Source organism: Parasteatoda tepidariorum, chromosome 1 (assembly GCF_043381705.1).
Source record: "Parasteatoda tepidariorum isolate YZ-2023 chromosome 1, CAS_Ptep_4.0, whole genome shotgun sequence".
NCBI lineage: Eukaryota > Metazoa > Arthropoda > Arachnida > Araneae > Theridiidae > Parasteatoda > Parasteatoda tepidariorum.
Genome location: NC_092204.1, coordinates 44685268 through 44698291, shown reverse-complemented (window position 1 = coordinate 44698291; position 13024 = coordinate 44685268). Strand labels below are relative to the sequence as shown.

At 29.1% G+C, this 13024-nt stretch overlaps 1 protein-coding gene across 2 annotated transcripts in view; it reads right to left on the bottom strand.

Annotated features, from left to right (window-relative positions):
* LOC110282812 (RYamide neuropeptides-like) overlaps positions 1 to 6677 on the bottom strand; it is a 94240-nt gene extending 87563 nt beyond the window's left edge. For both annotated transcript variants that reach the window (XM_071179491.1, XM_071179495.1), the window contains exon 1: positions 6519 to 6677. The gene's annotated coding sequence lies outside the window, so the exon portion shown is untranslated. The remainder of the gene's footprint in view (positions 1 to 6518) is intronic.
* Positions 6678 to 13024: the final 6347 nt, after the last annotated feature.

Below are 13024 nucleotides of genomic sequence, written 5' to 3'. Positions count from 1 at the left end.
TATTCGTTTATGTTTAATTTACTGTTATTCAAAAAAGACTCTTTACTAATTAAAGTCTTAAAAATGATTTTTATTTATCATTAAATTTTTCTGTTAATAACTGTTCCCAAAAAATGAATCATTCATTTAAAACAAATAATTTTATAGTTATTTTAACCTATCCGATGTATTTTTCACTCGATAGAAGCGAAGAATCTCCTGTGATTTTGAATTCATGCTTCATAAATAAGTAAATAAACAACGACGTATTATAAATTAATTTAATTTACGTCATTAAGAAGTCTATGCTTTTTAATATAGATTTCTAAAACAATTTTTATAATATTAGTTCAAATTGTAAAAAATATTTGTTATAATTCGATAGCGAAATTATATTTCCAAATTACATATTAATATCCAAAGTAGCATTTCAGATATAAATAAGTTCTTAAAAAATCTTTGAAGCAACCAAAATTTTAAAAAAATATTATATCTGATTAAATTTATAAATATAAAATTATAAATTACTGCTCAACATATGATTTAAATTACAATTAAATATTTAACGTGGCTGCTAAATAATTATAATTTTAAGAAAATCAAAAGCTTATTGAATATTTTATTGTTCTTAACTTTGAAACATAATATAGATAGTACTTTAGAAATCATCGTCTATAATTGAAGTCATAAAATTTGTATATTATGCCGTGAAAATCAATATTTAAGATAGGCAAAGCTTGAAAAATGCTACTGAACTCAAAGGAATCACAACTGAGGAAGGTAGGATTTAAGTCACTAAAATAAGTTTAATTTGTCTTAGGTTAAACTTAGGTTGTCTTAAAGTAGTTTCTAATAATCACCTTTAAACTTCCGTTTATATTATCAAACAGGTTTTGATGTTTTCAGTTTGCCGTCCTCAGTAGTGATTCGTTAGCTTATTATATTTTCCTTATTAAGGTATTAATATGCGACTCCTAACGTGCAAACTTGTATGAATTCTTGACGATGATTCCAAAAATAAGTATTTGCAGTCATTATGAATCTCTCTGTATTTTTTCAAGCAATTTTATTCTATAACTGTCGTTGAACAGCTGACCCAATTTTGAGCTTACAACTACCAATGTCCATCGCCTAAGCCTTGTAGTTTTGAACCCAATCTCTTAGCCCATCCCATGACTCAGAGACTCTAACGCATGTTCCTTTCACCACTGAGGATATTTTTACGTCAGCACTGTAGTCGGTGAGAGCTGGGTGCGGAATTCGTATCGACCAGCCATCCCTGGGATTCGAATCCAGTTTATCTCATCTCCTGAGCCACGACGGCTCTGTTCAAACAATTAAATCAGATTTAAAAAGGGAGAAACAGTTATCATTAACAATATAATACTTATAAATTTTTTAACAGAGAACTAAGAAACCTTTTCGTGCAATGCGAAGTAAAATACCATGGTTCAAAGAAGTCATTTTAAATTACACAAATAAATAAAAGAAAATGGATACAAGTTTTAAAAAATATATTTTGTGTGTGGAGTGGAGATGGATATAAATTTATAGTTTAATGGAATAAAAATAGTTGATGAAATTAAGAAGAATTGGGAGAATTCAATTGGGTTTTCAAAAAAATCATTTATTTAATTTTTACCTATTTCAATTACGTACACATTTTAGAAACATACCTTAACTTATAATTTAGATGTTTAGTTTTTTTTAATATAATTATGCTTTTCAAACGCATTTCTATCCAATTAAAGAATTAAAAATCACTAGTATTTAAAATTAATAAAAAAAAGTTGTGCACTGAAAAGCAAATTTAGTGGAGAAAAAGTGGACTAAGATAATGGGAAAAAGGTAAAAAATTGCCATGTTATTGACGTCTATGATGTTTGATTAAATTCGGTAGAAAGCATTAATTTTATTTCATTTTATAACCATCGTTGAACAGCTGATCCAATTTTTCGGGTTACGACTACTAGTGCTCAACTTCGCAACCTAGTAATTTAAAACCCAATCCGGAAGACGAAAGAACTCCTAGATCAAGTATTGGGAGAAATTTGCCTTCGTGGAGAACTTTTTGATGGAACTAACCCGCATTTGCGTTACAAGGAGGAGAAAATCATGAAGACCTCCCATGGTTGGTCTGACCGCAAGGGGACTGTAGGCCATGATCCGTGATGAACTGAGCATATTTTACATCAGCACTATAGTCGGTGCAAACCGGATGCGAAATTTGTATCGACCAGCCATCGCTGGTATTCGAACCCGGTTCACCTCACTGATAGTCAAACGCTCTATCCCCTGAGCCACGACGGCCCAGAAGGTATTAATTGGAATAAAAAATGAATAAAAAAATAAGCTACCTACTAAAGAGAAAAAGCAATAGATAAATGACACAAATTCATTTAGGAGAAGCTTTGTAAATCGCCGTACTATTATTGATCCCCATGATGCTTAATTAAGTTTGGTAATAGGTAGTAACTGAAATGAAAAAAAATAAACTCAGTACTAAAACGCATAACTAATGGAGAAATTTCACTACTTCGTTAATGAGAAAAGCAAAGACTCCACATGCTATTTTTGATACCAAATACGCTTAATTAATTTTACTATAACTGCTATAACTGAAATAAATAATATGAATTACTATATCTGAATAAATAAAAGGAATTATGTACTAAATAGCAAAATTAATTGTGAAATGGTACAAATTTGTTTTGAAAAAAAGTAAAAAGTCGCCATAATATTATTGAAACCAATGATTCTTCATTACTTTTGTTAAAAAGTACTAATTTAAATAAAACTTCAAACTTTGTACTGAAATACAAAGTTAAGGAGGAAATGTTACTAATTCGTTAAAGAGGAATGTACTATTATTGACGATAATGATGCTTAATTAATTTTGGTAGTAGGCGCTTTTGGTATTATGGTAATTTTAGCAACTTTAATCAGATTTTAGTAAGATGTTAATGTAGGTAAAACTAGTATATTTGGTACCCATTAAAACTGCATCATTACAGTTCCAGTTTTAGTATAGATACTGATGAAAAGTATTGCTTGATTAAAATTTCATTAGCTTCAAAAACATACAAAAAGGAAAGAACAGTCAACATGTTTCCAGCTCTCAAAATCAGGTGCTCATTTTCAAGACTTTCTAGACGTCAATGAGAAGAATTAAAAATGATTTGGAATATAAAACGCAAAGTTGCCAGCGCAAGAAATGAAAAATGAAGGTGAGAAACAAGTCCAGAGAAACCACAGTTGCCGTGAGAGAAAAAAAGATGAAAAACCACAGTGGCTGACACCAAGAATCCGAGGCATCAAAATGAGGTATTGGGACTGGGATGAAAATAACTTTCGCATTCTCGAAATTGAATTTATGTCCCAAGATTCCAACAATGCGCAACAATTGACGATTCTTCGTATTCTTGATAACGGACATATCTATCTTATTCGTAAAGTTTAAACTTTAAAGCTCGTCTGATCAAGTTCGCTTTGCCCAGCGATTATCAAAACTAATAGAATCTTTAAGAAACTTACATTTAGTTTTGTTGCCTAAACATCAAAATAAAACCAAACCGGAAGAAGATATTAGCAATTTTATAACAAACGAGAGAGAAAAAAAATGTAGTAACATGTTTTCTGTAAAGATTAGAGGAAAAGGCGTTTGGGTTTAGTGAGTTTATCAAGAGCTGAATCATCTATAGGAGGATCAACTATAGCTGGCAACTTGTTTACTCCACTATAGTGTTGTAGAGCAAAAACATGATCTTTTACATTAATTTTGGGATAAAGTAAACGCTAAAATCTATACAAGTAAGACATGATTCACATAAGAGTCAGTTAAGTTAATTTTACAATACAATTAAATGTAAGAATAGTAAGTTTCGGATGTATCTACACACTATACTAAAATAAAATTAGTTACAGTTAGAACAGAAAGAATATTAAGATTAATTCGAATTAGGCTTAATCGAACGCGAGCTTATAAAAATTAAATATTACAAAACAACAGCTAATTCACATTATTGATTGTAAAAACCTACTTATAATATCCAAATTACGTCAAGGTTGGTGCTTTCGGAAGCAAAAATAATACACAAATGGTGTGAATGCGAATGAACTCGATGCGATCATTTTTCATGGATGGTGTTATGCGTCAAGTGTATGTGAACGCTTGATTTGGGGTTAATTTGAAACGAAATATTCCTTAAAACACCTTTTTGGGATTTTTCAACATCAAATTAACGAAATATTTTACCTTAGTTTTTACAATATTAATTTATTCATATCATAAATTCCCAATTTTTCGAATGTTAAGTCAATTAGTTCACTCTAATTTTTCAGAATACTCGAGAGAAGTAAAAACACGTGAAAATATTATACAAATTTAAAATGATGAAAAATTTACTCAAGCGATATTTCAGCTTAAATTCCAGAAAAAAAAATTATCAATATATCGACATTTACAAAAATCAAGTCAATTATCTGTAAATAAATTTGAGCAACATTACAAAATCTTTTTTGTCTTTGTTCTTCAAATTCATCAAAATCTGGAACTACTTCAAAGTGTACAAAAAATAAAGAATACCTCGTTAAAAGAAGAAGAATACTTAACAATGTTATTTAGTTGTAATGAAAGTATCCATATTTTAATTTTAAAACTGTCAGATACAAAAAATTACAAAGGCTTCAGTGCAAATGTCAGTGTTTTTATTCAAAGTGGGCTAAACAATTTAAAAATTTTGATCAATAATATAATAAAATATATATACCCCAAAATAAGTATGTTTTTCTGGGTGAATTTTAAAACAGCATGATAATTGAAAACATAGATTTTTATTTTTCGCATTATCCTATATCTTTTAAACAAAATTTAAACTCGTTAATGAAACAGTTTTGTAAAACCAAATACCCGAAAAATAGATAATGTCCGTATTCTTTTCAATTTTTATCCGACTTGCTTAAAAATGTAACAATTTTGAATATCATTTATATAGTTTCGGTTATGTGTAAAACATATGTTTTTGAATTTCTTAGCTGATGAAAGGCTATTGTACTATAAAAATGGCCCAAAAGTTAATGTTTAATTTATCAAAAACGATAACTGCAATAAAAATCCCTTCGTACAAAAGAAATTACACTGTAAAAAATTCCGAATTAAATTACGTTGAAATTTTTTTAATTTCAATTATTTAGTATATGTTTTTGATGAGTTTTTTTAAAAAAATAAAATGACTAAGAAAACTTGACGATTGAATTTTTTTCCTTTTTGAATCACTGTTTCACATTAGCGTATAATAACAACTACTTCCTTTGTTTTTATGAATTCGCAATTATATTCCTATGATAGGTTTTCACTTTACAGCACGATATAAAATAATTCGTAATGCATTTACTTTTTTGTAAATATATTTCTAGAATCTTTGTAAAAAAATGGATAAAAAAAATTCCCGATACATTAAGGATTCTTACTCCAGTTTTATATGACAAATAAGCAAATTTTTTTCACTATGATTGACCTTGAAAATGCTTCGTCAAATCATAATAGTTTTATTTTAAAACCTAACTCTTATTCTGTAATCTGTTATGCGAAAGTTTGTTGAAAAAGTTTATAAAATATATTCATATCGAAATTGGTGATTATATGGACACCTAGTATAGGTTGCTTTTTGAATGCTTTATTTTACTACCACACTGTAAAACATTCCTGAACAAAGTACGGTAAAAAGTACCGGCATTCAAGATGCCGGTATATTTCACTATAAAGCCCATTTTCAATGGAATATATTACGAAACAAAATATCGTATAAACCGTAATTTTTACGGTTTATAAGATATACGTATTTATAATATTACTGTTTTACGAATAATTAACAGTAATCAAAATAGAAATATAAAATTTCCATCTTTTTTTTCTCTTTAAATTTTTTTTGCATATTCTCCATTTCAACAAAAAATTATTAAACAACATACAATATTGAATACATATCTCTCAAACTACTCTTTCTAACATAATCTAAAAAACTAATTTTTGCTTATTTCATTCGATTTCATGCAATTACTTTAAGTAAGTGTTTCTCAAATTGTGGTACGCGCACCCCCATGGGTACGGGAACAGTTTAGCGGGGGTACGCGTTCTTATGCGAAATATCTTTCAACATAGGAAAATTTTAAAACATTTTATTTAAAAACAAAGCTAGCCATGAAAATTTACGATTATGTATTTTTCTATTGGCTATTTTTTGCAGAGTTAACATTTAATAATTAGTGGTGTCAACAGTCAGTTGTGATTTTTAACTTTTGTGCAATTTTTTTACAGTAAAAAATACATTTAATTTTTTTATTAGTGGTACACAGCGTTACGAAAAATTTCGAAAGGGTACACAAAATTCATAAGTTTGGGAAACACTACTTTAAGTGAACGTTTAACAAAAGGTGTCGAACTTTAAAAAAAAAATTTATTTTTATTTAATTTTACCTAAAACAGCAATGTAGCTGGTAATTAGACCATCAAGAAATTTTAAATAAAAAAGGGAACTTACCTAAAACAAATGTTACAAGCTTGGAACTTCGAACTGTAGAAATGTTTCACAGATTTTTGATAGAGTTTTTCTTGTTAAGTGACTTAAATTGTGGCTGGAGTTTCTTTATATGGATTCAGAAATGCAACGAAAAAGCGACGAATCCTCCAAACATGCGCTAAATTTCCAGCGCGCCTTGTCCCCTCCTCTTGTCGACCCACACGAAACGCCCTGGTTGGTGCAAAGGCGGTGGCGCTTGCGCCCCTGCTTTCGCTTTCGGGATATCTTCATCAAATGAGGATCTGGAAGTGAAACTTTAGATTACTTTCCATCACTAACAGTTGGTTTTAAAAAAAAGTTAAATGAATGAATGGGAAATACATGGTGAAAAAAGGTCATATAGTCAATTTTAATCTTTTCTAAACAGAAGTTATTTATAGAAAAGGCGTCTCTAATTTGCGTTAATGTCATTCTAAAATAAACAATATATTTCATACTTTCTTTATTATCTCGATACATTACAATTTCTTTCACCTCAGAGGACAATTAAATGTCAAATAATAATTAATGAGCTTAGCTTGGCTTGTTTTTCAATTTTAAATGAATTAGATTTTTTTATAGTGTTTTATCAAACATTATCTTCTTAATCATATCAAAACCCTCTTTTCATATACACCCACTCAACTTAAAGCTAAACTTCCTCATTTTTCTTTCGTTCTATTTTTAAGTACTTCTGCCAATAATTAACTATATTTTATACTTGTTAAAAATTAAGCATATGTCAGGCTTAAGTTAGCAGACTATGAAATACTTAAAACCAATGTTTAAAAATGACGTCATTGGGGTCAATAGTCTTATTTCTCATATAATTGTTAATAATTTGTTCGAACCATACCTGGATGACTGTATGCCATATCTGAATGATAGTAATTTTATAAATAAAAGTCTTGGGGCAATATTACGATAAGCCTAATTTTCAAGTAGTTTCAAGTAGGAGGTTAGAAATACAATTTCTAAGCAGGCAATAAGATGCGTGCTATGCTTATATCTAGTAGAAATTTCTGAATCGTAAAGAACTTAGTAATAATTTAACGTAAAACCTTTGAAAAGTGTGTGGTTTATCACAATCATATCCCAAATACGTGGAACGTATTCGTTTCTAAAATTAAACAATAATAATATTTGGTAACGAAAAACACATTTCAAATACTTTGTGAACTAATAATAAAAGAGTAATTGATTTTTAGATAAGCATTTTGTTTTTCAATATAATGTTGCAATAATGAGATTCACTTTTAAACTCTCGCGTGTTTAATAAAATTATATTACTTAATATTTCTAAATTGTATGTATAAAATTTAGCGAAAGTAAATTTTAAAGAATTCCTTCCCAGTCACAAGCATACCCATGGAACTTTTTTGAGCATAGCAGAAGTTCTGCCCACTTTTTGAAGCGAAAAATTGTAATAATGCTATGAAAATGAACTTTCAGATCTCATTTCAACACGACATATGAAAACAAAGCATCTCTTAAAATGGAATCTCAATAGTTAGTTTAAAAAATATATCTGATACATTGTTGTCTAGAATAAAACATTAAATTTCTAGGAATTAAATTTGCTAAAATACAATTATCTCTTCACTCTTCATGATAAAAATTATGAAATGGTGCAAAATATTCAATTAATGCGTAAAATACTTTTTTTACTTCCTTCTGTATGATTTTAAGAATAAAAAATTAGAAGTATCAAAGAATATAATTTTGTTTAGTGCAAGAAAAAAAATATTTGCAATTTTTTTTTATTCCTTTGGCGTAATTTAATATTAAAGACAAAATTGTACGCAAAAGTAATTGTATTCAGTACGAGGAAGTTAGAAGTGTTTCTTATTTACCGTTTAAAACAGAAAGAAAAAATCATTTTAAAATACTAATATTTTTATTAATAACTAGCTGAATACCCGTTCACACGGGATGAGTAAAAAATAAGTAAAGAATCAATAAATCAGTAATGAGAAACACTACGAAATCATGCTCAAAGCTGAAAAGTATTAACAGACACTACTAAGGAGTTTGATGGAAGAACCGGCTAAGTCATAGTTTTAAGGAAATTAATGAATCAGAGAAAATAACATAAAGTGGATGCATCAATATGGGTATGTTTAATGTAACAGAACTTTTTTTTTACTTTACTTTAATCTTAGCATAACTAATCCACATCGGTTTTTAGCATATTTGCATGATTTTTGTTTCAAATTAAATAAAGCAGTGATAAATAAAATAAAGCAAAGAATTATTGGTCCCTCCTTCTATTAAATTGGTAATAAAATTGCTCAGTTACAACTTTTTTTTCGTTCTGAAAATTTTACTTACCTGGTCCTTCTACTAAGTTTTTCAATTAATGTAGCTAAAAAAAAATTTTTTTTTAGCTATTTTTTTTTCCTTCTATTAAATTGGTAATAAAATTGTTCAGTTACAACTTTTTTTTCGTTCTGAAAATTTTACTTTCCTGGTCCTTCTACTAAGTTTTTCAATTAATGTAGCTAAAAAAAAAATTTTTTTTTATTCAACATTATATGTTGCTCATTTTTGGTAACTTATCGTTATTGAAGTAAGTAAAATTCGTTTTGTGTAGTTCATTCCATTAGAATTAAGATAAAATGTATTTAGCATCAATGGGCCATGATGCTATTGCTCGCGGCTTACTCATAATAGTCAAAATTTACCCCTATCGAGTAATTTTTTGCGTATATATCCCTTAAGCCTACTCCCTTAGCCGTAAAACACTTATTTCCACTTAATTTTCGGTATTAAAACGGCTCAGTATTGGCTCTGCTTTAATAATCACCAAATATATCAATATAATATTTTATGCCTATATTAGTGTATATGGTACTATTACATAACCCTTATACATTTGAATTTTGTGAAAAATACATTTGTCAGTGACAGCTGACTAACGCTATTTTTTTTTAAATAGAATTTTTATTAGAATTTGATAAGGATTTTGAAACGTAACCAAACCATTTCTCTATCTGGCCTTTAATTTACTGTTAAATTATTTATAAGTAGTAGTGGAACAAAGTTCTTTTAATTCCAATTCATTAAAATATTAATACACTATCTTGGCTGCCACTGAAAAAATATTTCTGAAACTACGGAAAACCCATTGTAAAATTCTTATCAAAACTGTTTCAATTACCATACTACTAGTAGTAGTATATATGACAGTCAGTAGTACGAAATAAACAAGCGTCATCTACGAATGGCGATTTTCTACGGTTTTCTAGACGAATTTCCTATTAATCTTTCTCCCTTTAACTTCGCTTTATAGCTCATTGATATCAATATTAATAAAGCATTAATGTCAATAATAATATGGCGAATTCTTACTGCTCCCCAAAATAAATCAGCATCTTTTCTCCCTTGTTTTTGCTTTTTAGTACAAACGTTTTTTTATATCTGTTAACAAATTATTAGCAACACTATCGTCAATGATAGTATGGCGATTTTTTACAGTTCTTCTAGACAAATAAATATCTCCACTCCATTACTTTTGCTTTCCAGTACATACAGAATCGCTACAAAATACTGTTACAAATATCGAATCATTTTATTCTACAGATAATATATAGAAAATAATAAATACAGAAATATGATGAACACTATAAATGGATATTTACCTTAAAAACTTTTATTCGAATCAACCACCTTCTTTACCAATTACTAAAGATAATCTCTTACGCCATTGTCCGATGATGGCACGAATAATTTTAAGAAGTAATTCGAAACATTCACGGTATAAAAAGCTCTGAGAGAGTCTAAACTTCTGTGCTGTTTAACATTAACTTTAGACTCTGGAATCCCCTAACACAATAGTCTAAGGGATTTAGATCCAGTGGAAAAGGGGGCCCAATCTTCTTGCTTAATAAGCTTCGGGCAATTGAGTCAAACCTGAATTGATTTGGCTCGGTGCGATGGTGCAGAACCTTGCTGAAATATCCAATACTTTTCGGGATACAACCTATCAGCATGTGGCAATATATGTGTAGCCAATACTTCCTTTTTGTAATAATCAGCATTGAATTTTACCTCTTTATCGATGAATTTCAGAGGAAATTTTCCGTTGTTTCACACTGCAGCCCAAACCATTATAGACTTCTTGTTCTGATAGAGTCTTACAGTTTGAACATTTTTAGGTATATCATCGAGGGTTACTGAATATACAACATTATTTTTAACATTATGGCATTGTTCTGTGTAAAATATTTTCTCACCAGAAAAGATTATAGTGTCAAAACTTTTGCTACCATGCCGGTTCAGGAATTTCTAACATCTTTGTATCTTTTCTTAATTTTTGTTCAATTGTCAAGCCTTGAACTTTTCGTTTTGTGATAAGCGTGCAAACCCAAATCTACATTTAATATAACTTTCCCACTCGCGCTCTTTTCTTCATCCACATTTTATTAGCCGAATGTTCTAGATTTCTGCGTATCTTTTCACGAATTCTTTTAAAGTGCTCTTTTGTACGAACTGAGCGTGGACGACCAGACCTGGGTCGATCTTTCCAGCTACTTGTATCCAATAATCGATTTATAGTTCTATATATAAATGTTCTATTAAACCCAAGAGATTTCAAATGCTTTAAGATTCTACCTGCAGAAAATCTTCAATCGAAAAGCTGTTTAACCATCAAACGTTTCGAATTTTTCCTTAAGCTGATTCTAAATATTTTGCTTTAAACGAAAATCGTTTGCACTCATAGAAAGTGACACTCACAGGAATAGTGAGAGAATTGTTTTACGAAACAATTAAAATTAATTCTTATTTTTAAGAGTGTTACACTATATAGCAGCGACACTGTAGTTCATTTCTTTTATTTCAATATGTATATATTACCTAACTTAAGCATCAATGGCGTCAATATGGTGAATTTTTATGTTTCTCCTAAATGAATTAGTCCCACTTTCCCATTAGTTTTGCTTTGAATGTGGATAATTTTTCTATTCAGTTGTTGATTTTAAATTAATATTCTTTTCGAAACACGTTTAAAAGAAATATTATAAATAAAAAAAAATACGTGTGATATTAGACATCTTTAAAAGTATAACTTTGGTGACGACGATCGCACATGCTACCGCGTAATGTTGTTCATTGTATTTATCCGACATAACGAATATAAAATAATTAAACATTTAAATACGCGCAATAAACTATTTTTTGGTCAAATAGAGCTATTGGCTAAGAATTATTATTGATGTTATCTTTAAAATATGTGAAAAATATAATAGTCTGTAGTTAAATTTAAAACAATATCTAGCGTTTAACCAATCAGAATATTCCATTTCATTTCTCGCTTATTCCGCTCGAACGGTTCGTCGTAAAATGTTACATTCTAATGTCGACAGCGATCTCCCTCGTGCTTAGATTTATCTGTATGCCAAATTTCATATATTTCAGGTAAATGATTAGGTTAGTCTATGAAAGACACCCCCACACACACACATACAGACAGACTGACATTCATTTATATTCACCCAGTATCCTAAAAAAGAGGACGAACATGTAGTCTTGCAGTCCTCCTATGACGTCATAGCAGCTCTGATTAGTGTAAATTAGAGCACCTGAATTAGAGGAGCCTTAGTGTAAATAAATGTATTCGTATCATCAAGAGGGAGTTATAAGCATATCTTATTGTACTACTAATCCGCTAATAATAGAGAGGACCTCCTTCAGGAATAAGCTGAATATATATAGATTAACAAATTAAATTATTTTTTAAAAAATATTACCTTAATTCAATTTTCTTTTACACTTGCAACTAAATAATTAATCTGATTTGTAAATTTGTTTTGTTATAAATACCGAGGGTCGGAAAAATATCAATTTCAGATAAATTGAAAATTCATCTGAAGGAGTCAACCAGTGATAAAAAATTTTATAAAGAAAAAGAGTAAACTCAGGATGGGTAGTCGTAGGGTGGTGGAGGAGAAATGCTATCTTCTCTTGCTTCTGTGAGGAGCTAAAATGATAATTCTATGTACAGCTAAATGATAAAATGATCTTAATGCACGCAAATTCAATATTTTGAGAATTTTAATCATAACGCGTAAAAACGTGCTGACAGTTTTATTAACCGTGATTCATTAATATTTGTAACCGGCATTCAGAGTTATTATTTTAGAAAAAATGATTTCCTTATTTTTGTATATAAATCAATTTCGTGTAACTTAATAAGTGAGTAAGGAAATTCAAAATTTATACCTTCTTCAACGTAGAAAAATTTAAGTATTTGACTTTAAAATCATATTAACTCATATTTAGCAAATCATTTTTGTAATATAATTTCAAAAATGTATACTTATTTACAAAATACATAGATGACCTTTTTTCCTATTTTGTTCATTTCCTCATTCTTTTTCTCTCTGTTATATCTGAGTCAAACTTAGTGTCTGACACTCCTTAATTGTATTTCATTGGTTACACAATATCATCTGTTTATGTATTTATTTATTTATTTTTAAGATCAG